This window comes from Eptatretus burgeri, chromosome 6 (assembly GCF_056783735.1).
Source record: "Eptatretus burgeri isolate ZD-2024b chromosome 6, Ebu_testis_v1, whole genome shotgun sequence".
Lineage (NCBI taxonomy): Eukaryota > Metazoa > Chordata > Myxini > Myxiniformes > Myxinidae > Eptatretus > Eptatretus burgeri.
In genome coordinates this window covers 82,218,160-82,234,421 of record NC_140966.1, presented here as the reverse complement: position 1 = coordinate 82,234,421, position 16,262 = coordinate 82,218,160, and positions in this window count along the sequence as shown.

Below are 16,262 nucleotides of genomic sequence, written 5' to 3'. Positions count from 1 at the left end.
TCACGACTCAACACCATCGCCATTATGCACGTGGCCAGAGGTGAGGAGATGGGTGGAGCGCCTCCACAAACGCCTCCGCTTGGGACTGCCCAGAAGGGTGGGAGTTGCCCCGCCTACTGTGGGCCTGTCCAATGTAGGACGGCCAGGGAATCGTGCGATGGGTCCGACCAATGAGGAGGCGAGTGGCCAGGAGAAGAAGCCCTCCCTCCTGAAAAGAAAGAGTGGTTGTCTGGACCGGCGTTCAGGGAGAGGATGGCAGTTCGGAGGATCGTGGCAACTGTGGCAGACGTCGGAGATTGGCTTGGTCTGGACCAGTTTTTCGGGAGGCCGTGTGATCGTGGCGACTATGGAGGGTTCTGCAGACGGTCGTGGTCGTGGTTGGAGCGGTCTGCGGTCCTTTGGAGGGCAGGTCTGGTAGTTGAGCAGCCAGGATCCTAAGCCGTGGACTTCGGGTCGTGGGTTCGAGTCCCACCAGAGGTTCGGAGTCGGTGTGGCCGCACGAAGTGGACAGGTACCCCGGGCCGGCTTGACTGAGATAGACCCATGGGGTCTAGTGTGTGTGTGTGTGTGTGTGTGTGTGTGTGTGTGTGTGTGTGTGTGTGTGTGTGTGTGTGTGTGTGTGTGTGAGTGTGTGTGTGTGTGTGTGTGTGTAGTACTGTCCTGTAAGTAGAATTGTTAAGTGCTTTTGTTGTACATTATTTGCCTTCCTGATCCGTTTTCCTCTCCTAAAAGGAACGCATTTGTACTCGTGGCTCGACACGTTCGGCATCAATTACCGAACAGGCCCTGGACAGCATGACGTTTGGTGTTGACTGGTGGTGTGGTTGATGGTTGTGGAAAGAGAAAGGCGAAGGTGGTGGGGGGTTTGCTGTGGTGGTTTGGTTGTTGGCGGGCGTCGTTTGGGAATGGCGGTGAAGCGATGTTTGTGGGATGGAGTTGTGGAGGTAAAGAGGCGAAGGTGGTGGGGGGTTTGCTGTGGTGGTTTGGTTGTTGGCGGGCGTAGTTTGGGAATGGGAGTGAAGCGATGTTTGCGGGATGGAGTTGTGGAGGTAAAGAGGCGAAGGTGGTGGTGTTTTAGTTGTTGGTGGCTTAATGGTCCCAAATAACGATAGAGGAAGAAAAATGGCTAACTCAAAGCGTCGCAGCCCGGATGCATCACACATATTCCCCCTAAACAACAGGTGTGGGCTAACTACACATGAACTTATCGATATATATCTAACCTGAGGACCCTTTATGGTGTATTGTGAATTTCCACAGCTGTAACAATATATACACACACAAAAATATTTTTTTTTGTTGCCATAAAATAAATTCTGCCCACCTTGCCCTTCTCCCGCTCTGGCATCCCTGAGGGTGATTCATCAATGATGATGATTCCATCCCTCAGATGAGCATTAAACGGGGTGTCCCATCTGCCAGCATTAATTGGTGGACATTAAAAAGTTCATCGTGAACTTCACGACGAGTAGACAAATTATCACCAGCATCCTGGACAAATTACAAATTCCTGTACTATCCTATAGGGCACTGTATCAGCAGCAAAACTGTGCTCTCAGCAATGATGTAAACCCACAGCCACGGATTGCATATGAAAGAAGATTTAGCCAGGGCAATGGAAACCCCCAAAAAAAAAAAATAATAAAGATCACATAAACATAAATTCCTTGTAACCACCATATTCTCGTGAGTTTTCTCTTTTCCACTATGTGCCTTGAGAATGCAAAACACCTGAAATAAAATTGGAGATTATTTTTCATGGTAGCATCCTATAATGTGGCCACAGCTGTTTCCTGGTTCATAAATATTTCACAGGTTTGAAAACACAGGATGAAAGTGCCCATTTTTTTTTTTTACAGTTTGTCACAGGAAATGAGCAATACGCAGTTGATTTTAATAACTAAAAGTTCATCATCTTCTTTTGTATGCAGCACATAGCCGTGGGTAGCATCATTTGTAGGTGTGCAACTGTGTCGTTGATGTAGAGGCACCTGTGTGTTAGGGCAGGAATTTGTAATTTCTCCAAGGTGCCAGCGATAGCTTGCCTACACTTCACGAAGGACACCGTAGGATCTTTAACGTCCACCAACTAATACCGGCAGATGGGATGCCAGTTTAACGCCCATCCCATGCAGGTACAGGACACACAATGCTTCATCGCCCTGCATGTAAAACTCCAGGATGACGGTTTATAGCTGGGCCGAGATTCAAACCCAGGCGAGACAGCTCAGGAGGCCAGTCTGTGCATACTTCTCAGCTATCCTGCCACCCTCACTCAAAATTGATAAACAATAATAATATGAGCAATACATGTTTTTATCAGCTAGAAGAGTTAGTAAGACAGTTTATCAATATGGGAAACAAACTATGGTTGACTTTTTGAATGCTTGCCCTCTGTTAAATGAAGAGCTAAGACTCAAAATATCGATATTTGTTTGGTAGTCCATTGTTGATCATGTCTGCGCTTCCTTGACTGACACGGGCTTTCATAGAGCTTAATATCCTATTTTTCATCCCGCTCACGAAGAACAAAGTGGGGTTAAGCAATTGGTTCACTTTGTCTGTCTCTCTACTACTCAATTTCAATTGAATGTTATATTTTGAACACTGTAGAACACGAATCAAGACATGAATTAGAACACAGGCCTGCACTTTACCAGTACTATAGCTCTGAATTTGGCAAATTGCACGAAATCTCATCCCGGGTGAAATGCACACATAGGAGTAAGGTAACTGCTTCAGTCTGTCTGTCTGTCTGTCTGTTTGTCTTGCAGTCAAATAAAATTAAAAATAATTTCAAACAGGAGACTGTTTTTAGGTACGTACATCATAAAGGACACAAACAGGCACAAGTAACTAGTTTAAATTGTTAATCAAGGTGGTGTAAAAGATGGTGCATCAATGGCAGTAAACTTCCAAAAATGGTTTTTGTTTCTTTTTTCCTGCAGTCTTTAAATTTTTTACTTCACTTCAATTGAATTATCTACTTGAACAATGTAGAACACAAATCGCCTTGTTTGCACTTTCAAAACCCTTCAGATTTGCCATACCATACTTGGATAAAATATCACGCCATCTTGAATAATTAAATTTCCTGTTCGTGCTCTCAGAGTTGGGGAATATCACGATTCAGACAAAATTGTAGCTCATTGGAAATGTAGACCGTGCTTGAAAAAGCAAAGCAAGAGTTTTAAAAAAAAAACCCTTCCCATGTCCATTTTCTCAAGACTGCAAGGGAGTAAGGTGTTCTATGAACTCTCGAGTTTGTTGGTGTTTTTATTTCTAAAATGGTGGTTCTTAACCTGTGGTGCACTTACCCCCTGGAGTGTGAAACATGCTGGCCAGTTCAATTTAAGTTACCAAAGGAGTGATAAGAATCTAATTCTAAGTTTTTTTTTATTCTAAGACCTGTTTTAAGTCATTGATTTTTGCAAAGGGGTGTGAGAAAATATTCCGAGAACCAAAGGTGGTTAAGAACCACTGTTAATATAAAGGATCTACAGGCTTATGGAGGAGCTGCAACAAAAATCGCACAAACACATGCAGACAACTCCATGAGACAATGACAGACTTGACTTTTTCTTTTTCTTTTCTTTTTTTAACTCGACAAAAATGCCACCAACATTGGGCCCAGAGCACTCTGGGTACCAGCAATACCATCTTTATGACGTCACTTTTTGAGTGAGGGCAATTGAGGAGGAATTTCCTACTCCCTGTGGATGCCAACCAATAGAATTTGTTTGTGCCATTTCCTTCAATTGCTGAGCATTGAGCAAGAAAGCAGCACATACAATTTTAACGTCTTTGGTATGACTTGGCCAGGGTCAAAATTAACTCCCAAGCTCGGAGCAAATACTCCAACAACAATGCCGCTGACTGGTGTGAAACAATGTAGGATTTATTCCTCCAGCTCTCAAGAAAAAGTGTCTTAGTTTCCCTTGCCTTGGAGATCTCTGTTGCCAAGATGGTATTCTTAACAAATGCAGTAGCTGCTGGGTTTTTTCCCCTATTTTATGAAAGGCCATGCAACTCTGTAGCCAAATACTGAATAAACCTCCTCGTGAAGGTATTTTCACTGGAAATTAGCAAGCACAATAAAGCAAAGTTTGCACATGTTGTGCTGTTATTAAAATGCAGCATATGTGAAAAACTTAATGATGTTTGCCTCAGGTTTCTACCATGCTCAATGGGGCCATGATGTTCGATTCTGGCACTGCAAAATTCCAACCTTCGAGATTGATTCAGGGAATAAGTGCATTGAACAACATATGCTCTATCTTGCATATTTGATCTTTATAGATTGTTCTTACATTGTGCAAGTGGAGTTTTTGTCATTCCAATAGCTGATAACCATCTTCAAGCTGATGAGCTTGAGAGAGCAAAACAGCCATCATGAGATGATTTCCATGTTAATGTGACTTATGGAACAGACAGCAATGCTCTACCACCTACTGAATTGATGAAACATGTTTCCTGACGATTTGAGAGTGAGACGTTACAGTAGTATATGGAGGGTTTTCATAAAGTTATGCAGATGAGACACGTCTACATTATAAAAGTAGCCATGTCTGTCTGTCTGTCTGTCTGTCTGTCTGTCGTGCTATAATTTGAGAACGGATTAACAGATTTCAATGAAACCAACGACGGTGGATTCATGGAACTCACAAGAAAGTTTTTGATGCAAAAAAAAATTAATAATAAATAATGGAGGAGGTTTGCATATAAATACATGACATGAGCACATGTGACGAAACTCCAAACGCCAACGTGCAACACTGGTTATCCAGGATCTCCGAGGAATCCATTTTTGTTCTTGCCCCATAGATTAGCCATTGCAGCTATGCAGAGGAAATGGAAATCCGAAATTGTAAGGGGTGCTCGAGAAACGAGGAACCAGAAAGCACACAGAGATGGGGGGAGTTTGTTTCCTGGCATGGCCCGTGACTAATACGTACCCCAGAAAGTTTGATCAAAAGAAAGAAGAGGGGAAGTCGGAAAATTTTGTTTATTTTGATCTTTCTCTTAGTGTTGCATATTATTCACAAATTTGTTTAGTTTGATCTTCCTCTTTGTGTGTTACATATCATTTGCAATATGCTAGTTATTCCAACACACTGCAGTTCATTAAAGCTTATTCAATCCATTTTGGACTACAGTGAATATATTGTTCACAAAACTTTTTGAATACCCACCTTAACTTGTGAGAAAGTTGTTGAACATAGTTTGTCTTTGGGGGAATGCAAATGCCATTAAATATTAAAATTATCTTAACAATACACATTAACTTGTGGATCCATTTTGTTTTGCAAGTGGAATAAAATGTGCGTGAACTTATGCACATTTATGTCACAAGCAACTCACAACTCCACATGTTATAAATTTCCATAATGACTTGGTGGAATCTTATACTGCGTAAGGATTCTTCCCAACAAACCAATGTAATTTTAGTTAAAGTAGTGGCCATAGCATATAACAGAGGACATGTGTCATTTTAAGGATTTTTTTGTGCAATTAAAACCCTCAAAAACGTTATCTATATTTAATGGTTGAGCAAGTGTTTGTATGTATGTATGTATGTCCACTCTACCCATTTGTTGGACAACTGGCCAGCCAGCACACACAATTGTAACCTAATAAAAATAAATCGTACATCCACCAATTTGGTGCTATGAGCACATGAGCACAAGACCAAGGAGGAGCTTTGGGGTTACGGAAAGCCGCTTTGGAAGTGTCACATTCACAATCACCATGCCCTCCCTATAAGTTTTCCATTTAATGAAAATTACCAAAGTGACTGTTAAAAGGATCATTAAATATTGAAAGATTGCAGCCGACAGGCGTCATGGGCCTTGTGAAGTTGACAGCAAGTATATACCTCAGGCTTCAGGCCTCTGGTGTCAGCCGATGGACCATTGCATTTGGAACTAGAATGGCACTGGGTGGAGCGCATATCTCTGCTAGGCTGAACAGTTTACGTTTTGTATCCCACTGATAGGCCGGATCTGGATTCGGACCTGAAGCAAAATCAAATTGGCTTGTTCTTGTCACTTACCCAACTCATCCACATGGCTTTGTTATAACTCATCCACAACTTTTTAAGATATCGTGCTACATATTGTTTTTGACCCCATCTCTCAATCGTGAACAATCACTTAAAAAATTCTCGTATCCATCTTCGGATCTTCACCAAAATGCAGTCATAAGGAATCACAAGGAATCTAGATGCAGGAGGAGGCCATTCGGCCCATTATGCCTGTGCTACATCAACACCAGACCAATTTATATAAAAAAAGAAAATGCAAAATGCTTTTTTGTTTTTGTTATTTTTCTGTTGATTTTTGTCATTTTTTTTTTCTTTCTGAGGTGGGGAAGGGGGAAAGGGGGAGTGGGTGAAGGCGGTTCTTGGGTTAGAAACACACATCAACCACACACCACCCCTTGACAAGACTCCCACCAACAGCACTCTGTACACATGCACACAATCACCCATAAATACTCAAGCTACCTAAAAGTCCTGTCAACATCCCTATACCCATCTATCTCCAGAACTTCCAGGTACCTATCTAATTGCAATTTCAACTTATCTACTTTTTTCTGCTGCCACTACCTTTCCAGGGAGACCATTCCATGCATTAACTACTCTCTGAGTAAAAGTCCCCTGCCTTACTACTGTCCTAACTCTCCTCTTCTTTACTCTCAGGGTATGGCTTCTGGTCCTATCACTGTCTACTCTGCTCAATAATTCATCTGCACTTTTCATGTTTCGTCCAAATCTGTCAACTACTTTTTGAGATATCGTGTTACATATTGGTTTAGCCCTATCTCTCAATGGTGAAGAATCAGCTAAAAAATTCTAGTAGCCGGATCCTGATTCGGATGTTCACCAAAATTGAATCAATTAGACCATGTCACACACCCAACATGTCCACCAAATCTATCCACAACTTTTTGAGATATTCTTCTTCCAGAAAAATAGGCAGGAAATTAGTAATACAATGTAAGGAATGCACACACACACACACACACACACACACACACACACACACACACACACACACACACACACACACACACACACACACACACACCATTTTTTTTCTTGATCGACACATTTTAATGCACATTTACCCAAAAAAACCCCAAAGAGATAGACAGACAGGATCTAATTTCACAAAATGAACCATCATTATCATGATCAAATAAAAACAATTATTTGAGGGTAGGGATCAAAGCTGTGCAAAGTGTGACGGTCGTTTGGCAGTATCATTGCTCGTTCTCAGAGTAGCGGTTTTGAGTTTATCAAAAGCTCCAGTCATGGAAATGCCTGCTGCTGCCCTCATGAGGTGATGTAGTAAACCAACATGCTGTAAGAGTACCAGCTATTCCATTATGCGGTTTCAGAGCAATGTTTATGCTGCTTTGTAATACTGGGACTTGCACAACCATTAGATGAAAATAAGCCTGGTATTGGCCTAATAGTTAAGGTGGCTGGTTTGAGATCTAAGGGTCTTAAGTTTGAGCTTCTGTCAGGCCCTTGAAATAACACCAGGTGGGTTTACTTAGCCTATAATCTTTCCGAGATCGGCAAAATGAGGACCAGCTTACTGGTTACATGGACACTGCATCAGTGGCACAGCTGTGCTTCCAGAAAATAATGCAACCAGCAGCCACAGGCTGCAAACCAAACGACGACATTAGATATAATAAGGTAAAAATGAAGTGCTGTACAACAATCTAGATATTCGCCAACTAGAGATGTTTATAATGTACCAGTCACCAAATGGAAAAATTAAAAAGATAAATTAATTTAAATGGATCCATTAAGGGCTTTCCTAATCCCAAAACTGCCCTGAGCAAGATGAGCTTTGTCCAGTAACGGGGTCTGATGTACATGGCCATTCCGAGGATTGATGAGAACCAAAATTACATACAATGAAAGCCTTACAAGGATATAAAATTTATTTTTCTCTTGACACAAATTCTTTTTTTTTTGGGTGGGGGGGGGGGGAGGGATGACAAGGAGTCCGATAACATCCCACTCTCTTTTTAATCTTACACCACATACAGAAAGAGTTATCTATCCTTTAAAGTAGATATTCTGATCATCCTCATCACGCAGTGTTGTTGAATTAAATATCCACTTGCTTGCAGACATACATACAACGACCATTAGTATATTGTGCTATGGCCACAACTACTGAGAGCCAGCAAAAGAAAGTATGTAATATGTAGAATTTTCCATCTTGTCATGGTCAAGAGGATTGTGGTGCAGAGCTTTGGGGTTTGCATCGTTAAAGCATTATGAAACTTTGTTATAATGTCAGCAGGTGAAGAAGAAAAACACAACTTTTATTTCATGGGATGACAGGAAAGAATAGAGGGAACATATCTGAATTTGAGCTGGCTTGTCTCGGCTTGGCCGAACAATAAACTGTCACCATGATGCCCTGCAGGCAGGGCATTGCATCAATGAATGATGGATTACATGATCCTTCAGAGACCAGCTGTTAGAAACTATTATTTGTTAAAGATACCAAGGTTAGTCTCGTTTTTTTTTGTAACAGGATCTAAGGCGTACGTGCACATGCACACACATGCATGCACTGAGCTTGGGGGGAAGTGACATCACTTTGCAGTGCATTCTGGGTACCAGCAACACCACAACAATGGCACCACATTTCTTTCTGCACTCAGTGGGGCATCTCCTAAGGAGGAATTTCCTCCTCACCATGGATGCCAACCTATGGGGATTGTCCTTGTTCCATCCTTCATGATGATCAATGATCATGATGATCATCATGGTGATCAATTCTGAGCGACAATCAAGGAGGCAGCACACAGGATTTTTTTCAAGTCTTTGGAATGACTTGGTAGGTGTTTGAGCCACCGATTTCCCAGACATAGAGCGGACACTCTCACCATTAAGTCACCGATTCACAGTGCAACCCACTCGGAGCACCAAAGGAGCTGGTGCCTCATCATGATCATCTGGGGATCTGGAGAGCTCAAAAAACAATTTCATCTTCCGATGGTCTGTCAATCAGAAATGGATTTTTAGCCCACGTTGGACTTTGTCTGAAATGGGGGCTTACGGATTTGGTCTCAATTTTCATGTGTGTGCGTGCATGCGAGTACATGCGTGCGTCAGCAACCATATCATCGGACATGTATGGACAGATTTTATTTGTACTTGGCAAAAAGGCAACACATCATGGTATACATATGCACATTATTTTGTTTCGCGATGTGATCAAAGATGGCGCACTGGCGGCAATTTTAGTTGTTAAAACCTGATGTTGAACTCGTCCTCAAGCATTTCTCGGTATTGCATTTACCGATGTTGTTCAAACTTGGCACAAGCACAGTACATGATGGCATACATGTGCACCTCACTTTATTTTGTGATCTGATCAAAGATGGCCGACTGCTCGACTGACGGCCATATTAGTTGTAAATAAATATGAGCTAACCATTTAACTCCATGCAGCAAAATTACTAAAACAACGGGGTTATGGCACTGTAGATGACTATCAAGGATGGAACAGCAGTCCGACATTCCTCAGTGGATAGTTAACTCAGGATACCAGCCATTGCTATGTTGCATGTCATCAAATTGCAACTTCAACTAGATGGCTTTTGTATCATTTTTAGCTCATCTGGAATTGGAATTCCAGATAAGGTATTGTCATCATGCACTGTAAATCTATCTGTCTCCTATTTTAACTTCTCTGGCTAAACCGCTGGGCCGATCTGGCTGAAATTTGGCAGCAGGTTTCCGCTCCTGACTGGTAACGGCAATTGCAAAGCTCATTCCAGTCACGTGACTAAGTAGGTGAAAATGGTGGACTTAGTAAATCCCTTCCAAAATCTTCCCCACACCTACCAGTCAGAATGCTACCAAATTTGGGTTACATGAGGCCAGGACCCAGATAAGCTCCAGGTCCAGTGGTCCTATTTTTACAGCGCGTGCGCTGTATACAATTACACCGAGTTTGAAATGTCCCTGGTGTCTACCACGTCTCCGGTGTCCCCACCTCACGTGCCTCAAGACAGCCAATGACGGCCGTCCGGTAGATGGCAGTGCGTAACCTAGACGGAAATGGCGACAATTGACAGAACTACCCGAGTATTTCAATGGAAATTTGTGAAACTAATGTGTTATATATGTGAAAACCATTTAATTTATTGCTTGACGGGAAAAAACCAAGAAACGCTCCCCTCTCATGTACAAACGAACGAAAGATGTCATTTCCGCCCACCATGGCATTTCACGCCGAACGCTGAATGCTGAAAGCTAAGTTTTTCTTATGCCATCATTCTTTTGTGGCCCCCTGCCACGCTGTATCGAACAATTTCATTCCTTCTGTTATATATATATATATATATATATAAAGGTGCTTATCACAATAATAACAAGATTTTTACATTTCAAATATTAAGTATGCTTTTTAATTGTTTTTCAACTGAAAAAGCATAAATTGCATATTTTAACATTAGTGTACTCATTTGCTTCACCACACGTGCTGTATTGAAGGATTTCACTTGTTTTTTCTTGATCAAGGGCTATTCCATGCAGTCATGATCTACACCTTTCCTATAAAACACAAGGAACTAGAGAGTTCATAGAAGATGATACCCATCATAGAAGATGCAGTTACTTCAATTTAAACAAAATAATGGTTTTAATGATTGTTAAAAAAAAAATCCGAAAGTTTAGTGCTATTGAAGTTGTCCCGAACATAACTGTTATCCACCATCCCATTGAACCTGTTTAAATTCAAGTATGTACTGCAAAAGTGGAGGTTTTCAGAAGTATTATGAAGGCAATTTGTGACCTACCTCGTTCAAGTACGTATATAATTTCATTTAAATGAAAATAAAGATTGGAAAAGTCATTATAAAATAATTAATTCCGTTTTTAACCACCATGTTCCACAGTGTCTATTGCACTAAGACATTACATTAATTTTTTGTGCCTGTCATTTGTGTCCCTTACAACGTCTTTAAAAAACAATGTTTCCTGTTTGGAATGATTTTTCATGTTTGTTTCACTGCCAGGCCGGAAGACAGAGTAAAATATTATCTCACACCTCTGTGCGCATGTGTGACCAGGACAAATTCAGGGCCTAGGTAGGGTAAAGCAAGAAACTTGTCTTCCGGTTCATGTTCAAAATATAACATTCAATGGAAATGAAGTGGTTCCTCCATCATAAACCGATGCTTGTAGATGGATGGAGAGACAAAGTGAACCAATTGCTCAACCCCGCTTTTTGCTTTGCGTACGCGGAGTAAGATGAGTTCCCCACTCCAAGAATTCAACACAAGAAGAGACCATTCAGCCCATAAATGCATGCTCTATTGCTACCAACCTATGGTTGAATTTCCAAACAACACAACGTTTGCAATGTCGTGAAACACTTTAATGTATTTTGTGCTCACCTTATCATTCCAGGATAGGAAATTTGAATTCTCTCTGTGCTGGTGTGTGAATCAAAGTGTAGTTTTAAAAACTCTGCTGGTGAAACTCATGACAAATACAGCGGGGGGGGGGGGGAAGCATCGAATTGCTGTTTTATGTTTCAACAACCCTTCCATTATCCGATCTAATCCCACGTCGGTCAGAAACCCAGTCGAAGTGTTAAATGGTATTAAAGCAAATTAAATAAAACCAAAATCAATCTACTTTTAAAATGGTGGAATGAAAACGAATGAGTAAAAAGGGAAACCTAGGCGAGATAAAGCATAATGGAATGAAAGAAACAAGAAAGGAACACAAGTTACAAAGGGATCAAAGCTCACCCCGTGAAAAGGCCACGGGAAGCTTACTGGGGTTGACGAGTGTGAGACTCAGGGGAGCCCTGGATGGGGCACGTGGGTTATTATGGGGTGGCCAAAAAAACCCCACAAATCATTGGGCAAGGCCTGCAAATCCAATCACTGAGCACGTTCATCTGCGAAGCATACCAGGGCATCCCAAAAAGCGTCTGCCGTTATGGAAAAGTGTGACGACAATGATGTACGCACGATTAGAAGTCGAAGTTCAGAAAGAAAAAATGAATGAATGAATGATAAGAGAGTGAGGCTTCGGTTCTGGCTCTCATCGCAAGGCCCGCGGATCCTCGTTAACGGCCAATTAGCGGGTAATTAACAGCGAGGCCATCAATCCGCGCCAATCAGCCGCCCTGTCGGGCCCATTACGACTAATGGTGCAGCGCACGCAGCTGGCGGTGCTTAGACACAGTCGATAGGAGTGGTGCAAACGCACCCTATCTGTCTGGTTGTGGTGGTTTGCTTGTTTTAAATCTGTCTAAAAGTCAAAGCATTCAAGTTTGCAGAACAAAACGAGTCGACTTCCATTTATCACCACCCAAAATCAAAATGGACCGATTAACCTGTGATCCGATGCACGATGAAGGGCTTCATCATGATGATGATGTTGATGATGATGATGATGATGATGACGTCATAAAACCACGTCACTTCTCAGCTCTGCCATTTGCACTATTCAGTCATGTCGATGTGCATTTGGTACGAAATGCAATTTAAATCTCAGTTACAGGAATGCTGTGGTTAAAATGAGTTTAAACCCTGTAGCTAAGAGGTTTTTTTTTTACCTTTTTTTTTTTCCTATTCTTATTGAGAACTACATATTAAACGACGTGATTTCATTGCCAAAAGGCCAGCCTTTACCGTTGTGACCGAAAGCCATTTTTCAATGTTGTAAAGTTTTATTGGGCCTCCAGCTGGATTGAAATGGGTACTAAAAAGTCTCAATTGCATATAAAGTGGATATCTGAATGAGCTTGCTTTAGCACGATTTTCTTTTTCCTTTTTTGGCCATTTGGCTCATCGTGCCTGTGTTGGCGAATTGGGACGGGGGGGGGGGCACGTAAACAGTGTTTCCGTCATTCAACGATTCCTTCACCCAAAGCAGCACAAAATTAAATGACGGGATAAAATACGGTCTACCCTCCCTCTTCCTTTCACCTTAACCACATAATTAACCCTTGATCCCACCTGGATCTGCTTTATGACGTACACACACCGACAACCCTTTGCTTTACTGCTGTGAAGGATGTACAGAAAATTCCAAGAACGGTGTCCAAGAAACGCCAAGGTTGTTCAAGAGACGGTTGTTGTACTTGTGTAAATATCGAGTTCGTCGTCCTGTTTTTTTTTAACACTCCTCGAATAATGTCAGAAAAGAAGAACTCATCTTCAACGGTAGAGTACTTGCATCTGAGCTGTCTTGTCTTGGTTCTATTCCCGACGAAAAACGATCTGACTACAAACTGTTGTCAAGGCACTTCACAGGCAGGAGGGTGCATACTAGAGTATGACTTGAAGTCAGCTGCCTTTTTTGCTCACACTCGCTTGTTAACGTTAAATATATCATTTTAACCTTTGAAAGGAGTAGACCAATATGTGCTGGTACTCAAACGTTGAACTTCAGTGGCAAAGCCACTGGGGGAAAATATACATATCTACATCTATACAGGGTGTCCAAAAAGTTTGGATCCATTGGCAAAAATTTATTTTAAAGTTTTATTACAGTAAATGCTCAAATTGACCGCCTTGGACTTTGCGACACTTGTTTATACGCTGAATACAAGAACGTTGAACATTTCTGAACCTAAAACGTTCAAACACTTTATCAGTGGCTTGTGTTATTGGATGCTTATCAGGATGCTTTCCATTGAATTCGGCAGCAATTACTCCATGTGAAGAATCATGTCTTGCGTACATGAGAATGAGTTCAATTCGATCTTCTATTGTTAGTTTCGAAGCCATCTTGGATCTGAAATAAAATAAAAAATATCAAATTGTATATTAGGAAAAATGCCGACGGTTCCAGACTTTTGGGACACCCTGTATCGCTGGTCGGGAAACATATAACACCCTGACCTACAGTCAGGTCAGGTTACAAATTACAGTCAGGTCAGGTTTGATCTATGACCTGGTACAGGTACCATGTAAACCTGTACTAACCTGTTCCATGGTCGGGTTGTCGGCGACTAAACCGTCTCCCCCACCAGGTTTTTTGGTGAGGAGGGTGTTTGGATATGGACACCCAGCAGGATTAAAAACAAATCCTCTCAAAGGGCGGAAGAGCTCTTTGTGAGCCAACGGCCATCCATATCTAGTGCCCAAGCGTCTGCGGACGTCCTCCTGTAGTTGGGTTACTTTTTATTAGAAGGTTGGTAGCAGGATTTGCACTCCGGCCACCATAAAACCCTTCATTCCACAAAACACAAAAACGCAAAAAAAATCTGAAAACCCACTCCGTGGGAGTACCTCCGGTGCAGCTTCCCTTTGCAGGGCAGCTCACCGGATGATGGGATTGGGTCAAAGCCTTCAGGACCCCCAATCTTTGATGATAGGAGGGAAACCACGAGGTAACATTCCTGGGTCAGATTGCGGGAGAGTGTGTCGGAGTGTTGCTGAGGTATCGTCCACCAGACGGGAGGTCTCCTTGGGTTAACCTGAGGCGGTCCCTTCGGGTGGGTGCCTGGAATGTCCTATCCCGAAGAGAGGATGATCACCTGTCTCTGTTATCATCTGAGCTCAAGCGTTTGGACATTGGTATTGCAGCACTCTCTGAGGTTCGGAGACCGGATTGCGGCGAGATAATGGTGGGTGGTTACACCTACTATTGGTCTGGTTGCTCTGATGGTTACCATACCCAAGGAGTTGCGGTAGCTGTGTCCAATAAGCTGACCCCAATGATAATTGAGGTAACACCGGTAAACGAGTGTATTATGAGACTAAGGATTCGTTACTCCTTGGGTGTCATTTCCCTGGTCTCTGTCTATGCTCCGACTGAGGCGAGTGATCTCACCGTGAAGGATGCATTCTACGCCACGCTCGAGTCTGTGGTTAATCAGTGCCCTAGACGAGATACACTTCTAGTCTTGGGGGATTTCAATGCATCAACTGGAACTGAGAGGGTGGTTATGAGACATGTGTTGGTCCCCATGGGTCAGGAACTATGAACCAGAATAGCACTAAGTTCCTTGACTTTGCAAGAAGTCATGGATTTAGGGTGGCTGGTTCATGGTTTCAGCGCCCACAAGCTCATCGCTGGACTTGGTATTCCAACGCTGGTGGTGTGGCAAAGGAGATGACAATGTCCTCGTTGATGGTCGCTGGAGGATGATCCAGAACTGCAGGGTCTACTGGAGTGTTCAGTTCCTCAATACTGACCACCGGCTTGTTGTAGCAACTCAAAAGCTGCAGATTAAATCCGGGGAATGGTACCATCCCAGCCTAGGCTGGATGTTGGCAAGCTCAAGGATGAGAGGGCAGCTGAGGAGTTTGCAAACAGGCTGAATGGACATTTGGGGGTCTGGGTGCTTTGGGGGGTCCTGAAGAGATGTGGAGTGACTTCAATACCACCATCCTTGATGTTGCCGGTGGATGTCTTGGAACTCATCACAGGGCAAAGAAGAATTTTTTCTCTCACGGGACACTGGATACCATTGACCAGAGTGACAGGGCCAGGCTGAATGGCAGAGCTGAGCTGTTCAGGGAGCTGAGGCGTAAAACTGTATGTGCACTAAGGGTGGACAAGGGGTCCTATGTGTGAGGAATCTGTGAGGGGGTAGAGCATCACCTGTGGACAGGTGATTCTCGTCCTGCTTACAGGGGAATTTGCGCATTGCGTTCATCCAAGCCCATCCCTCGAAGCACTGCAGTTAGAGCAGAGAGTGGTGGGCTCTTGACAGAGGAGTCTGAAGTGAAGGCCCGCTGGGCCGGTTACTTTGAGCGGTTGTATCAGGCTGATCCACCAGCTGTCGAGTTGGATGTCAAGGGTGTTACAATCCCTGTTGCTGACCCTCCAATCAACTGTGGTCCACCTTCGCTTGTGGAAACACGGGCTGCGGTGAACCAGTTGAAACGGGGAAAAGCTCCAGGGATCTGTGGCATCCATGCTGAACTTCTCAAAGCTGGTGGAAATGCTGCACTCGTGTCATTGCATGCAGTTCTGTGCTCTGCCTGGAACACTAGCATCATCCCAACTTATTGGAAGAGGGGCCTTGTTGTCCCTCTCCGGAAAGGGAAGGGTGATCGCCAAGACTGCAACAACTACCGAGGGGTGACGCTGCTCTCAGTGCCGGGCAAGGTCTTTGCTCGGATAATTCTTGATAGGGTTCACTACCATCTGCTTGAGCACCAGCATCCAGAGCAGTCAGGCTTTACACCAAAGAGGTCAACGATTGACCATATCCTTGCTCTTCGGGTCCTCACCGAACGCAGACGAG